Genomic DNA, 16902 nt, shown 5'->3' with positions numbered 1-16902 from the left:
TCCTTGAAAGCGTTATAAATCATTGACATGATTAAGCGACGCGGCACGACATCCTTTTGTTGTAGTTGTAGTGGGGCCTGTGAGTGTATGAGTATGTGTGTGTGTGTGCTCTCCAAGGCAAAAATGATAATTTAATATCGAAAATTGTTTTATTGAGCTGATTTTGTGGGGAAAATAAACTCTTAAGAACTCAATGGCTTTAAGAAACTTAAAGAAACTTAAAAGAGCGAATAAGGAGAGAGAGAGAGAGAGCTCTCTTGTTCGCTACGGCTTGTACATTGCAGCCAAAGCGTAGAGAGCAAAAGAGCGAGAACAAGATATCTTTCCTTAAGAAAGAGAGAGAGAGAGCAAAATCTGTTAGAGAGAGCGAGATGGCAACGAAAATCCGCTCTTATAAACTCTGATATATTTTTCTTGTTGATTTTTCAGCGCAAAAAAAAATGTAAAGAATTTTTTATACAACTTTTTTTTTGGTGCTCCCCCAAGGGACATGGCCATACTCATCCACCACTTTTGGCCCCGGCATCTTACATAATATTCCGTTTGCCTTTGCACTTGTGTGTGGCGCCTCCCCATCCGCTGGATTTTCCACCAGATTTTCCCCGGATTTTCCTACGCTCTCACATCAAACATATTTATGTGTACTTTAAGAAACTTTGCTAATATGTTAAAACTGTTCATTGACACCGAAAAGTGAGCAAAAAAGGCCAAGACTCAAGTGTTCTCCCTCTCAAAAAAATAAAGGAAAACGAAAAAGAGTAGGAAAAACCCTGACGCTGTTTGAGTTTCGTTTCGTTGGGGATTTTCCTCATATATGTTTGCAGTGTTGAAAAACACAAACATCAACTGTGAGCTTATTAAACGATGGCATCGTCCTTCGTCCTGAGAAAGAGTTCTAGTCAAATAGCAGAAATAGAAACAAACTTCTGCAATATTAACTGTTAATTATGGCAGCCACACACTCGCACATTTTCCATTTCCCATTTCGCATTTCCCGTTTACCATTTTTCCAGTCTGTCAATATTTGTTGAAACACTTTCTGATAGGCGAAAATGGCTTTTGAATATGACCGAAAAATCCCGACCAAAAAGTTGCCTTGCCATGGAAATTGCAATTGCACAATTCCGCCGCGCTCACTATTTTATTAGAAAAGTTTCCATCAACGATCCAGACTCCTTCCCCTGTACCTCCCTCCCACCCATCGCCCAGCCAATGTTTGACTTTATGCGCTATTTTTTTAATATTTATTATGGCTGATTGCGACAAGGCCCCCCTTTTTTTGGCCATTCTGTTTGCTCTGCGGCGAACAAAAAGAAAATATCTGGAAAAATGGGAAGCGAAATGTAAAAGTTTAGACAGAGGGCTGACTGCATTCACGCATTATAATTTAAGTGAAACATAAATATTGATGCAATAAATTAATTTCTGTTAAATGGAAAGCCCCAAGGAGCTGTGCCTCCCCCCAGGCACTAAGGGGGGAAAAAGGAAACCCAATTTTCTCTGATTGGAAATTAAGGAAGGAAGAAAGGTTTTTTGAGGCCTTTGAGGGAATATTTTTAAAGGTGTTCAAGGTTTATTATTAAATCTATTAATATTAAAAATTATAACAAATAATAATAATAAAAATAAACAACATTTTAAAGTTTTATATATTTAAAAAAAAAATTTTTAATTTTTTTAAACTTACCTAAAATCCTTATAAATATTTTTAAAGTATTTTTAGGACTTGCAAAAATATGAAATAAAAAGTTTACCTGATAAAAACCTTAAAGTTAGCAATAAAAAAAATAATAGAAAAATATTAAGCAAGTCCCAGCAGCTTTCAAATTATTTAGAAATATTTTTTTTATAGTTTCCAGTTAGTAATAAAATATTTTTAAAATTTATTTAAATATCTTTCTTTCTTTTTCCCTCGATCCAGAATCGATAAGCTTTTGCAGGATGACGTCTATTGTTGCTTAAGGTCCTTCGTCTTCCGCCGCGAATTTCCTTTCCCTGTGCTCCGCTGGGAATAGTATTTTCATTTTTCGACAAAATAACAAATGACGACAATGGCCGGTCGCCGCTGCCGGAGTTTGCCTTCGGTTCGGTTTGGTTTTTCCCCTTCCTCCTTTTCGGCGCATAAAAATTTGCCAAGCCATTGTCTTTAAATGGAAAATTCAATTTAGACAAAGGGAAAGAGAGAGACTCTAAGCCACTGCAGACGACATTTGATGCCATTTGGCATTGCATTTCGGATCAGGGATACCAGGAGTAGCAGGTCCTTCCTTGTTTTCCCCCCCCATTATTTTACTTGTTGTTTAATTTGAAATTCAAATTGATTCGTCCGCCAATTTTTGTTTGCTTTTCATTATTTTTATTTTTTATTTTCTGGCTTCTGAATTTAATTGGTGTGAAAATGCAATTATCCTCTTGCGAGTGATTTCCCTTATCCTGGCAGTGGAGTGTCGTCCTCTCCCATGGGACTGGACTGGATTCCCGCTTCCCCGCATAGTTTATGAACTATTTATGGCTATGAAAAAGGTCAACTATGCAAAGTTCTGGGCACATAACTTCGATGATGTCTTCGACATTCAGTTACCGGTGAAGGAGACAACAAAGAGCTCTCGGTGGTCCACAAGGAGCTGAGATGTTGCTGCTGGAAAAAGGACATAAAAAAAGCAGAGTCTTCTTTGCTGGCCTGCAAAGTTTGCAATTCTTGTGGGAACACTTGATCATAAGTTGCACATTTTTCACTGATTTATTCTGGGTTTTTACTCCCCTTTTTCCTTTATTTTATTTTATTTTTTTTTATTATTATTTTCTGGGCGGAGGAGAAGTAGGGAAGAGCATCATCATCTTGTGCATGCTCTCGGGTAGCTGGGCAAAAATTTATAGAGTCCGCCGGAAGCGGAAACTCTAGCATTTTCAACCTTTTTGTACACGATACCTGGCAGAGTCCTGCAATGGCATATTGTGGCTTTGTTATTTTATATAATTATTTAGTTTTAATAATATTTTTTTTTTATTTTAATATATTATATTTTATTTATTTATAGGTATATATTTTATAATATTTATAATTTTATTCAATTTTATTTTCATTAATTTTCTGGGTATTTACCTAGCGACTCCTGCATGCTGCTGATGTGATGACCCGGACATTTGACTTTTTGGCCAACAAGCTGAACCTCTCTCTTCTCCTCTCCTCTCCTCTCCTCTCCTCTTCTCTCTCCCTTTGGGCCATGAGCGATTTGCAAGTTTGCAAGTTTGGAAGCCAAAAGCCAAGGAATTCCCGGCATGGCCACATAGCATGGGTTAACTCGTATGCCCAGACCCAGAGCGGGTTAATCCATCCATCGATTGGGGCGGGAAGAAGCGGGAAATTCCAACCAAGAAGGTCAGGAAAATGTCACTACCAAGTGGATTAAGCAGGTGATATATAAAGGTAAGAAGGCTGAGGTTTAAATCAAATGAAGTTTAGTTGATGTGAGAGATTTTTGTAGATATTTTTTATATTTTCTTAAGATATTTTAGGATAAATTGCAAGTATTTATTCTAATTATAGAAGCATAACATACACTATAAATTCCTCTATAAATCCCATTATAAATCCCCCTATTAATCCTTCAATCTCTTTAATTTTAAGACACACTCACCATAAGTTTATTGACACTCTAAAAAAGTGCTGCTCGCAATCTTTGGCCAAGTCTTCTCTCTTTGGGCAAATCAATTCCCTTTAGTGGCTCTTGAGCACCTTGCAGCTTGCAGGCACGTCGCCTTAACCTTAACCCCCTCTCCCGCTTAACCCACTGAGAGTATATACCGCCACGTCTCAAGTGCGGACACAACAACCCACATGACACACCGCTGATATGCCACAAATTTGTCGTTGTCTTTGTTGTTATATTTTGGTTATTTTGCAGCCAAGACAAACACACCTTCGGGGGCTTTTTCAGGATCGAGGGGGGGGGGGGGGGGGTAGTGTATTTTCCACTTTTCCAGGGGGGCAGTTTTCCACGATACAAAGTTGAGGCAAGGCAAGGCAGATAAAAGTTAGTTTTTTGTTGACTTCAAATGCACAGCACACACACAGAGGTATCTCTCTCTCCCTCTGACTGTCATGTGTCTTCCACACACACACACACACACTCCCACACTCACTTATACACACAGCGAATCGTGTGAATTATTAAAATCTAATAAACCACAAGATTTTATGTTACACGGAACTCGTTCATCGTCCTCGTAGTCATCGTCTTTGTAGCCAAAGTTTCGTGTGGTTTTCTTTGGTTACGCTATTGAACCTTAAATTAAGTTTGAACATAACTTCCGCCCACACACACGCACACCCCCTGCACACACACACACACACCCACACACAGGATACCTTTTCTTGGGCTTGTTTACATAGGTAAGTTTAATTTTCCTGTAGCATACTTTTCGGCGCCATGCATGAAACATGTGCGTCCCTGTGTCTTATAAACGGGTGTTATATGGCGGGTATATTCCAACTAGGGTCGGGAATATATATATATATATAAATGTAAAATGTTTTATATCGATTTTTCAAATGTCTAAAATAACAAAAACTTGAATTTACAGAATTTTAAAAAGTAAATAATGTCTTCAATTTTGATATATCGATTTTAAAAATATCGAAAACAATTTATATTTCGATATATAGCATTTCGATATACCGCATTTAACGTTCAAGTATCTATATTATGAAAAAGTAATCGAAACCTATCGAAATTCCTTATCAAATTTCATCTCTTTACCTTTTTCCGATTCTTATAAATCCAATTTATCATTTTATATTGAGTTTATCGATTCAAATATCAAATATTAATCGATGTATTACAATTTCCACACAATTCCCAAACAAATATTAATCGAATTATATTACAATTTCCCCCATTATCCCTACCAGGTATTAAATGGTCGACTATCGAAATCCATTCTCAACTGAGTGTGTGGAGTGTGTATGTTTGCCCATAAATTTCCTTAATGTCTAAGTGTGAAAATCTTTGCCGTTCGATGGTGCTTTTCACACTTTCCGGACCTTGGGCGCTGGGCTCCCTGGCTCCTTGGCCCAGTGAAATCAAGCAGCAATGTGTAAACTTTCAATAGGTTCGTTAAAATTTTATGATTTTCCTGCTGCCGGTGGAAAACGTGTTGAAATTTGTTGAGCCACTTCCTGCCGCACCCTCAGAAGCTCAGAGAACCACCTTTCCCCGGTAACAATTTTCCCACTTTGCTGTCGATGAGATTTTTAAGTTTTTCTGGTCAACTTTTTCTTGTTCCTTTTCTTTTTTGTTTTTATTTTGTTTTTTATAATTTTGTTTTGGGGGAAACTTTTCCCCTGCACTTTTATTGGTATTTATAGAATATTTATAAGTTGGCAAAAGTTGTTAAAGTTTTTGTGGTAACCGCTTAAGGATTAAGTCCTGCCGATATTGGTTCGGCTTTCTTTTAAAAGCTTTTTGATTATTTAAGATTTATTTGGGATTTATTTATATTTATTTGTAGATTTTTTGTACTCTATTTTGAGGTTTCTGGGTATTTTGTAGCTTTATGTCTCTTAAATATATTTCTCTATAGCTTTAACCCCACTTTAGGATACAGGATATCTCCTCTAAGTATTTCTCCTTCTCCTTTCTGCCAGTGAGTTATCCTTTTCACATATTTCTTACATTTTTTTCTCTTACAGTTTTGCAAAACTTTTGCCAACTGTAACTTGGCGGCTGGGCTTTGACAGCTGCATTTACACGGACCTCAAGTGTATGTGAGTCCTGCGTTCTGCATCTTGCAACCTGCATCCTGCAGATTTCCCCCTCCTCAAAACTCAAAAAAGAGAGGTAACAGCAGTAGCCAAAGAAGCTGAGGAACCCCAAAAGAAGCAGCTGTCAAAATGACAGTTGGAAAAACAAGTAGCAAGCAACTGGCAGGAGCAACTCAGGTGAGACTTTGGCGCCTGCTTGTATGCAACACATTTCTGGACATGATGGGGTCCCGAGTCCTGGGCCCCTGAGGCCCTCTGCCAAAACACAATGCAGCAGCAGCAGCAGCAGCAGCAGCCGTCAGAGTTGGTAGCAAACTTTTGACTAAACTAATTATATGCGAAAAGAAATCAAAGCCCCGCTGCCGACACTTGAGTACTTCTGCCCGTACACGCCCACAAGTGGACTCAAGGTCCCTTCTCCCTTATCCCTTGAACCCCTTTGATGTAAGGCCCACAAAAGGCGATCACCACAACAACAACAATAACAATCGAAGCTGGCAAGTGAAGTACTTCTTTGGTAAAAAAAAAATGGAATAATAATAATAATAAACCCTGGCGAAAAATCAAATGTTGTTCTGTTGCCTTCCTCAAGGACCTTTGGCACGCATTTTCAATAAATTCTCGGCATTTTCAAGTGTTTCATTGTTGAAAAGCTAAGGATTTTGGTTTGTATTTTCCTCTTTTTTTTTGGTTTTTGGGTTTTCTGAAGAGGTGTTCAAGTCCTGCCTAGACTTTGATTTTGTTCACTTTTTGTGTTGTCTGGATTTTAATTGTTTACAAGGGGTTTTTAGGGGGATTTTTGGAGGTTTATTTTTATTTAATTAATTGAAATGTTAATAAGATTAAATATATAATATATAAAATATTAAATATATATATAAACTTGTTCTTAATTATCCAAGTATTTATTTTTTCTTAAAAGACGTTTTTTTTAATACAGAAAAAATATTTTTTAAACATTATTTAGTGAAATAACAGAGTTAAAAATATATAACAAAACAAAATCAAGATAAATATTGAAGTTTTTTATATTAAAATTGTTTTCTAATCATGAAAACCCTATTTAGGGCCTCTAGAACCTGTTGCTAACCCATGAAAAACCCAATGAAAATACCCCACTCCACTTCGAAAATCCGCTTTTTCGCCCCGCCACCCCAACGTTTGTCGATTTCCTCGCCTTGAACACCAAATCAGCCATGCAAATTTCTTAAGCCCAGCCACAAGACCCACACCTACAGGCACAACCCCACACCCAGGCCCGAATCCTTAGACAAAAAAGTCCGCGGGGCAGGAATCAAGAGTTGGGAGCTCAAGGCCGGGGAGCTGCGAGGTGGGTGGTGGTCGATGGGAGGGTGAAACAGCTGATGCGTCAACTTAATTAGCAGCGTCACGTCTTGGAGCTCGGGAGAGGCCATTGGAGGGGTGCCTGGCATATTGTTTAATATTGTTGTTATTTTTTTTTTTTTGTTATTTTTTTTCATGGTTTTGTTGTTGTCCACTTTCCAAGCCCCCAAGACCCACGATTCGGTTTCGTGCTAATTGTTGCGCCTCGCTCACAAAATTAATGAACTCAAGTTGTTTGCTATTGTTTTCGGGCGGGTTTTCCTTGTTTTTCTTGTTGTTTTTGGGGGGAAAATTCCTTAACGGAAATTGATACGTTAAATGTGGCCAGAGGGGGTGGAGGGGAAAAGTGTTTCTGCCACTCTCGAATGACATAATCTAATTGAAAAGCCATTTAAGCGTGCTGCATGATAATTTTTTCGTTTCCTTCTTTCCCCGAAAAAGTCGTAACGTGATTTGAATTGATAATTTGAAACAATTAGCAGGAACTTTGGGCTTTAATTGAATCGAATCGGGGAGTAGTATATAGACCCGAGTACGGGGGTTAAAAATATAGAAGCCTTGAAGATCAGGATTAAATTCTAGAAATTCTAGAAATTCCAGAAATTTTAGAAATTCTAGAAATTCTAGAAAGTCTATAAATTCTATAAATTTTAGAAATTCTAGAAAGTCTATAAATTCTAGAAATTTTAGAAATTCTAGAAATTAAATTTTTAAATATATAAATATATAATTTTATATTTAAAAATTTTTTAAACATTTCTTGAGTTAAAACTAATTTAAATAACTTAAAGAAACCCCCCAAAAAGCCCTCTTGTACCTTTTTTCGCTGCACCCTTATCTTTAACTGCATGCTGTGTCCTGTCCATGTCCTGCATCCTTTGTGTGCGTGTGTGTGTCCTGCATCCATGGGCGTTTTGTTGTCATCGTATTAATTGAAAAATGTTGTCCCTGCTGCTTGTCAACATTTTGATTTCCAATATGTCGTCGTCCTTGCCAGTCCTCGCTGCCATTATAAATGGCCAGCATGTGTATGTGTGCGTGTGTTTGTGTGTGTGTGTGGAGAGTGCAACATTTTTCGGGCTAAAAATTTCACACGTCGCCCCGCCACAGATGTTGCCACACCCCTGTCCTGTCCCTCTAACCACTTCCGCTCACAGGCCGTCAAACGCAGAGGTCGTCCTGGCTCCACTCCGCCTTTACCGTTAGCATATCAATAACACACACTGCCCCTGGTTCCCCCCTTTTAGCTGGCCAAGGACTCCAGCTCCAGCTCCAGCTCCAGCTCAAACTCGGACTTGGATCCGCACATCCTGATCCAGACGGCGGACTCGTAAAATATGGCAACGGGCGTCCGTCAACCTGCACGTGAATGGGAACGTGACACCAGCGACGCCTGCTGGTGAGCCCATGCCACTCCCCCCTAGGCAGGCACTGAGCGAAAAGGGGGGGTGTGATTTATAAGTAAAAAAAGATTTGGGAAATATTTAAAGTGGTCTTAATTTTAATAGAATTTTAGGAGTAATTTTTAAGTGGTTTTTATTTATTATAAATTTTTGTTTAATATTGTTTTATAAAAGGAATTAATAATATCTAAAAATATCTAATTATTAATTCTAAATAAATTTTTAATAAATATTTTATGAAATTCGCTTGCTTATACATTTACAATATATTTATGAATAAATTGGTTAAATATTTTAAATATTTTATTAATTATTTTAAATGTATTCAAGGTAGCAATCAGAACTTTGTTTATTTTTTTAGCCCTTTTCCATGCTTAAAAAATAATATTAATAATAATAATAAAACCTCAAAATATTTTTTAAACTTAAGCAAAATATTTACCAATATTTTCCATATGAACTCCCATTTTTGCACAGTGTTTTTAGTGCCTTAGTTCTATTTTGTTTTGCTGCGCCCTCCGCGAGCCGTTTGATTTCACATTTCATGCAAATTTTTGGCGGACAGACGCAGGACCTGGGGGAGAGATGTCCTGGCCGGGACGCAGGACGCAGGTCGCTGTCGCATCATCGGAAATGAATCATTTGCTTCGTTTGTTGGCATCCGCTTGGCGCTTATTTCCGTTGCGTTCACGATTTTTCCCCTGTTTTTCCTACCCTTTTGCTCCTGGCTTTTCCCAGCTTTTTCGGGGCCAGGACATGTGTGCTTCCGTGACAAAACATGAACCAAAATCCAGGATCAGGTATGTATATATATTTTTTTGAAATTTATTTTCTGTTGAAATTGTTGCTCTATTTTTGGCGAGAGTTGCAGGTGTCATCGGAAGCGTTGGATAGTGTCGATCTGAAAGGACCCGCATGTGAACTGGCACCATTCCCTTGGGTTGCTCCTTCTTTTATGTGTCTGTGTCCCGGCCATCCATCCATCCATCCATCCATCCATCCATTCGCTCATCCATTTGTGTCCGCACTCATTTGAGTCCCGCATAAATCAATTGCACTTGTCATCAACTCAATTAATTTTTGGCAAACAAAGTGCAGTAAATCAATTGCTTTGGCAGCTGGGCCAACGGGTCAGCATGGCGTGGACATTGCCAGTGCCCTTTGACCCCACCTCCCATATGGTCAGCGCTCGATTAACCCACTGAAAAAATGTTAAACATTTTCTTTTGAGGTTGTTAACAAATAATACGATTAAATATTGTTGAAGGAATAGTTTAATTGCAGTTTATAAATTGAAATAAATAAATTATATTATTTTTAACAGGAATTTTATTTTATTAATTGAAAAACAAAAATTTTAAATATTATTTATGGGTAGTTTGGGAAGAAATCTTATTTTATAAATTATAAAAAATATTTTTGAAATATTTTAAAAATGATTTTTATTTACTAAATTGAAACACAATAATTTGAAATATTATTTACAAACGAAACTTATTTTATAAATTACAAAGAATATGTTTGAAATATATTCTATAGCTAAAAATGTTTCCTAAAATTAAACCCTTTGGCTATTAATGGGTTAACTCCCCTTTTGGCTGGACTCAGTTTTTTGTGCAGTGTTTTTTTGGCCCCTGTGCTCTGTTTGCTTTTGTTGGTTTTGCTTTCTTTCTGCATTTGTCATTGGCATTTTTTTTTTCCCCCTGGACGCGAAAAGGACATTCGACGGGCGGCAGGGGAATGTCCATTTTATGAGCCGCCGCCCCATGCATGTTGACACTGTATCAAATGGGGTTAAAAAGTGATTAAAGTAGGTTTGGCAAATGTCAACAATGTTTATACCATCGGCAGGCAGGCGCAGGCTGGCTGCCAGGCTGCCAGGCTGGCAGGCTGGCTGGCAGGACCTCCTCCTGCCCAGGGCTTAGGCGTGTAACTGTCGTCGGAGTGCCGCTGACGTTTCGGTATGTAATCCCCATTCCCCATCCTGTATCCTGTATTTTTTTTCACAATACCAATGCCAGTTGTTTGGTCGTTTGGCGCCCCGATTCGATTTGCAATTTTTTACTGGTGGGTATATGGCGTGTCCTTTGGGGAATTTCAGGGAGTGTCAGCGTTAAATTATGCAATTTTTTTCATGTTGTTTTCGCTTTTGGTAAATTGAATTTATGCATTTGCATTTGATGGTGAAGAAGAGAGAAAAAAAAAATAATAATAAAACCATATCGAGTATCAATTTAATGGGCAGCCAGAATGTATATACTAAAGTAATTGCCTTTGTTTTGCCTCTGTTTGTGTGGCTTTTAAGTGCATTATTTAATTGGGAGAAGAATAAATAATAAAATGATAACAATTCAAAGAAATTCTCTCTCTCTCTCTCGTTCGCTACTGCTGGTACAATGTAGGCAAAGCAGGGCAAGGTGAAAGAGAGAGCGCGCGTTGAGAGATCTTCACGAAGCTGATCATAAATTCTTTCTTTTTATACTAATTATTTATTCTTTCTTATGTTAACTTGTAATAATCAAAAAACATAAAATTTATCGATATATTTTTCTGTACAATTTCGTTTCCTCTCTTTTTCATTTACAAAAGCATCTCTGGTCTGATGGCATCTAAAACTATTTACTTAGCCCGTCTACGCTTTTGGGGGACTTTTCCCATTTCCCATTTCGCATTTTCCCAACTCCATCTCGAAGCTTTTCGGTCATATGTCATGCTTGGGCAGGCGATTTATTCTCAACGAAATACTCTTAAAAATGTTGCGTATACGTTACATAAAATGCAAAATGCAAAACGCACCGAGAAAAAGAGAAAGAGAGAGAGAGAGAGAGATGAGCGCCCTAAAAGCCAAACAGACAGCAGGGCAAACAGCTTGGATCAGGATCAGGGTAAGGGTCAGTGTGTGTGGATAGTTGCATATATAAATTACACACCCACATATATAAATTACCTTTTGATAAATCTCAGTCGTCAGGCCGAGAGCCGAAAACAGCAAACAGAAACAAAACATATAGAAAAATGTAAGCCCAAGTAGGGCTGGCCCAACTTATCGATATATCACTATGGTTTTCTGATAATATATCGATAAATATTTCGCTTTTTCTAAGATATTATTAAAACAATTATTATAATATATTCAGTTTTAAATAAATATTTATTTACGTAGAAAAGGAATACCTTTATGACAATTATTATCGATACCATATACAACTATTTTTTCGATTAAATATCGATTTTATTAAAGAATTATATTATTTAATTATGATTTGTATTTTCTTTTAAAAATGTGTCATATATTCCCATTAAATACATAATATATATATATAGATTGTTTGATATTATCGTTATCGATATCGATATATATAAGACACATCCCTAGGCCAAATGTAAGGCCCTACTACCGGCCAAGTTGCACAGTTGAGAAATCTTTTCGAACGTAAATCAATCCGTGCAGCTACATCATCGTCCGACTGACGACGCTTTTCCGGCTCCAGGAGGACTCTGCTGGCTCCATGAAAACCCTCAAACCCCCCCCCCCCCATCCTATTCCTGCCTCGTTTCGGAGAGTGCACCAATTGCTTTTCTTGATTGTTTTGTGGGCTGGCACTCGGTGCCACATATCGAAATGCAAATTCAACTTGCAGTTAGAATATCCTACGAAGGAGAGGGGGCGGATGGTAGGGGATAACTGGTAAACACACACAAAACTCCACAAAACGATAACGACACTCATCATCAACCAAAGTCGGATTTCGGACCAGGCTCCATCTTCTCCACCTTATCCCCATCCCCATTCCCATGCATTTCAGAAAACGCAACAGTAAAGGCAATTTTTGGCCATGGCCACAATTCGTTTACTTTCCAACTGGGGTGCCTAGTCCTAGTCCTAGTCGTAGTCCTAGTTCGAGTCCGAGTCCTAGTCCGAGTCCGAGTGCTTCTCCGAGTTTTCCTTTCACCCCGACAGCTTTCCCACTCATTTTTCCTAGGGACAATCTCATCCTACTTCTCAGAAGCTGGGCTGCATTTTCCGTTTTCGTTTACGCATCGTTTGAAATTTCTATGAATTGTAGATGCAATCGTCCAGGCCATGGGTCCTGCCTAAGACTCATGTGTTACATGTGTGTGCGTGGTGGGGGGGACGAGGGGGTTTTCCCAGCATTTTCCACCAGCATTTCCCCTACCTCCCTCCCTCCGTACGGTTATGGTTCACGAACCCAACCGACCCCAAAAGTCAGTGGAGTGCATTTCACTTGCAGTGCATTTGGTAAGCTCACGACGAAGGCAAAGTTGACGATTCTCCTCCAGCTCTCTCTGCTCTCTGCCTCAGCTCTATGTTTTTGTGGCCGGGCTTCGGGTCCAGGTCCAATGCAAATTGAAAACACCATATCCTACTCCTACCTCCTTCACCGCCTGTCCTCGCAGGAGGCGGGAAAAGCCCACTCCACAAGAAGATGAAAGCCGGGGAGCGAAAGAAATGTACAGTTGGCCCCGTTTGCTGGCTGGCTGGCTGGCCGGCCGAAAGGGATTAGAGTGAGAGGAAAATGGTAGCTGGGAAAAGTCTGGGAAGTGGTAACTGGGAGCTGGGAAACTGCTACTGGTACCGGTAGCGGAGCCAATCTTTCATGACGAAACAAATATCCTCATAATTCAACAGGAAAATTGCCCCGCAGTTGGCAGATCCTGAAGGATGTACTGTGAAAAATTATAATATAGACATTAAATATATATATTTATATTATTTTTTATATTAATTGAAGAAAAACCTTTTCTAAAATGTATTTTTTATTTTAAATATTTATGGAAAAACTACATTTCAATAGAAAATAATTTACTAATTTATTTATATTTTTTTTTGAGGCTAAAGTTAGCATTTCCTTCACTTATAATTCTCAAGTGGCAAAATTTCCATTGCTACTTTTAAAAAATATAGATTTTTTATTATTTTTGCACTATAACTATTTAGTAATTCTATTAAACTTTCAATTAAAATTTTAAAAAAATATATAAATGTGTTTGAATAAATACAAAAAAATATAATTAATAATTATAATTTTTCTTCCAGTGCAAAAACCTGAGGGGTCTCGGAGATTTTAGGGGCCTGAAACTGAGCCCGGGCCTATGAGGTTTTTCTGCGGCATCGTTTGTTACGCCTCGTGTTGCGGCCTTCCAAAAGGGGTTATCCCAGAGTGAAGGAGTTGGAACGGAGTAGCTGGACCGTCGGAGAATGGAGTACGGAGAACGTAGGCCAGAGGCCAGAGGCCGAGGAGACCCTTTGTTGGTTTCTGGTGATTTGCTTTGTCAGTGACAAAAATAATAACAGCCAGCCGCAGGCGAAGCCAAAGCTCCTTGCCCTGGCCACGTCAACCGGTGCTGGTCCTGTTTCTGCTCCTGATTTGGATTTGGATTTCGGATGCGGACTCTGTTTCTGCCTCTGATTGTGATGCTGGCTCCCATATGTCAAGTCCTCTGGGCCGGCCATGTGTGTGTGACCATTTTTAATTACCACAATTTGAATTTCTTGAATAACTATTTGGTTAGGAGGCCTCCGTTTTTCCATTTTGGCAAACAAATCTCGCTCTGCTCCGTTTGCTGTCTCTGGCCCAAGTTGCGTCTCATAAATAATCAAGCAATTATTTTGCTGTCAATTTCAACACGGCCGCCGAAAATGCACGCCAAAAAAAAACAAAAAAAGGAGAGACGAAGGACGATTCTCGCAGGTCTTTTCAGTTACCAAAAAGGAGCTTTGGGGAGGAGCGAGGATGAAGAACATGCAACCCGCTGAGTCCTTCGGACACGCTACACGGCCTTAAGGGGCAATAAATTCTTACTGGCTGCGCCGGCCAAGAAAACTAGAAAAGAAGCACTGATGAAAAATTTTTAGAAATATTTAGAGGTATTTACATTAAATGGAAATATATTAAAAAACATTTTTAAAATATATATAAATATTATTATATTTATAGTAGTAGTACTAACAATATATTTAACATTTTTTGGACATCAATTTAAAGACAAAAACAGTGTGACCTACCCTCTTTCCCGAATGCAGTGTCATAATACCATAATAGTATTTTTTTTACAGATTTTAATAATAAAATATTTATAGTAATTTTTAATTATTTTTTAGTTATTTAAAACTATTCTTAATACCTTTAATTAGGTTTTTTGTATCTATACATAATATTTATATTTTTTTTTTCAGTGCCCTGACTGCCTTTGTGCAACGACGCCAACTGTGAAGTCTCCAAGTCTGGCGGACCTTTGGCCATAGTCTGTTGATTTTGTCGAGCGGCCCAAGGAATCCGAGGCCGTGAATCCCAGGGAGATGGGCTTTTGGAGTTGTCCTGGAGGAAGCCAGCTGACTACCCCGTGCCCGCGCCTTGCGATTCGATTTCACGGCAGTATATCATTGCGATTTCAGTTACAGTGCCCTGGCCCTCTCTCTGTCTCTCCTGGCGGAAGTCCTTTAGCAGATTATCTGCGCAGCCGAGTCCTGCCTGTCCCGTGATTTGTAATTGAAGGGCGTGTTCGCCGGTAAGGAGGAGGAAAAAGCACTTGAAATAAAACCAGGATCCTCTGGCTGATTGCATTCCTTTAACGGAACGGAAGACGAAAGGGGCCGTTAAGTGATGCCAATGATTAACAACGGAAGTATAGATTTTGGCCAGACGCAAGGGAGGGGGGCAATCGATGGCCTTGGCAGGACTCTTAATGGCATTTGGCCATAAATCAAACCGATGCCTAATTGTACAACTTTAACAGAGCTGCCAACGGGCTTAAAGTTGAGGGATTAAAATGTAGTAATTAGCAAGGAAAAATAACATAACAGATAGAATATTTAGTAGAATAAGTAAAATATATAAATATAAAATTCTAAAATATTTATAAATTATTTTAAATCAAAGGATATTTATTTATAATTTTAATTCAAAATGTTTGTTGTTTACTTAAAGGTCTAATTTTATTTTTAATTCTTTTTTGATGTCTCTTTTTAGCCTTAAAAAACGTTGTATTTATTTTTAAAACAATTTCCTTGACAATTCCAACAAAGGCAAAACAATAAACGTAAATAACTTTCAATTGAATAGTTTTGTGGCGACAAATTTACGTTAATCGTGAAATGTTTGCGCAATTCTGGGGCAATAAAATTTAAGGAGAGGGTAAAGGCCGCCGCTAAGGACAAGGACCGAGGACGACAATGGTCCGCCATTAGCAGCATTATTCTTCCACTAAACCCCCCACTGCCACTGCAAAAACCCTCCTCCAGGACACCATTTCTCTCATATGGGTTACTCTTTCCCTTTACCATTTTCCATTTTCCCCCCATTTCCATGTTTGATTGTAATTTTGTAATTTTCCCAGTTTATTATCTGACAACATTATCGCACACACACACACATGCACACTCGCCACCAAAAAGGACCCTTATAGCAGGACAACGAAACATTAAATTCTTGGCCGTCGACGTCGCCATCGCTCTTATCTTGTGTCGCATAAAACGCCGAGTGAATTTTCCAACTTGCACACAAACCCCGGACACACACACACACGCACAACAAATACAACTCATCGAATTTCTCTTGTTAATTGAAATAAAACTATTTCCATCTTTCCCCCAAAAAGTTTTTAAGGACACCCAAAAATATCAGACAATGCCTGAAAAAAGGTTCGTTTGAAAATCTTAGATCAAACTGTTTTTAATAGAATTTAATTTAAAATCTAAAGGATATCAAGTATATCCTTGCCTCCTTGCTGAAAAAACGACAAACTGTTCAATAAACTGCAAAACAAAAAAGTTGAAAAAGCTAAAAATAAACCGAAAATCTCAACAAAATGTCAAGTGAGTTCCGTGGCCCTAATAAACTTAATCAAATTTCCAGCATCTACGTGCACTCGCTGCAGGCAGGCGTCTACGTTGTCCTCGTCCTCGTCCTCGTCCTCTTTGGTCCTGCCAATGTGTGACGTGACATACGATATTTGAGTTTGGAGTTTTGTGGCTTTTAACTTGATTTTTTTTCTGCATTTTTTTTGTTTGTGTCCCCCTTGCCCTTTGTGTCTGCCCCCTCTATGAGGTGTTAATGCTTTGTAAAGTTTTTTGCACGAAAACAAACAAAAAAGCGGAATCAAAGGCAAAGAATTTTTACTTCGAGTGAAGGGAAAACCTCACAGAAAATAAAAAAAATATATATAAAAAAGAAATATATAAATAAAAGAGCAGCCACAAAGCATTTTTATGAGTTCCTTTTGAGTGTGTTACTGCACTTTTCTTTTTCTTTTTGTTTTAAGCAGTGGCGTTTTTCTAAGTGGCTTTTACTTGCAAAGGATAAAAACTTGACCCCAACTTGGTTCCATACTGAGCGAAAAGTGATTGGAAAATAATAAATAATATATATA

General features: G+C 38.3%; 1 long non-coding RNA gene across 1 annotated transcript; it reads right to left on the bottom strand.

Annotated features, from left to right (window-relative positions):
- Positions 1-2785: 2785 nt before the first annotated feature.
- On the bottom strand, positions 2786-3978 carry LOC138929150 (uncharacterized). The gene is made up of 3 exons (XR_011445593.1): positions 3639-3978; positions 3104-3394; positions 2786-2940 (listed from the first exon to the last, which is right to left on the bottom strand). It is a non-coding gene; the product is annotated as an uncharacterized lncRNA (long non-coding RNA).
- Between the last annotated feature and the right edge of the window lie 12924 nt (positions 3979-16902).

This window comes from Drosophila kikkawai, chromosome X, assembly GCF_030179895.1.
Source record: "Drosophila kikkawai strain 14028-0561.14 chromosome X, DkikHiC1v2, whole genome shotgun sequence".
In the NCBI taxonomy this organism is placed as follows: Eukaryota; Metazoa; Arthropoda; class Insecta; order Diptera; family Drosophilidae; genus Drosophila; species Drosophila kikkawai.
The sequence above is the reverse complement of the archived record's forward strand: the minus strand, read 5'-3'. Positions and strand labels throughout refer to the sequence as shown.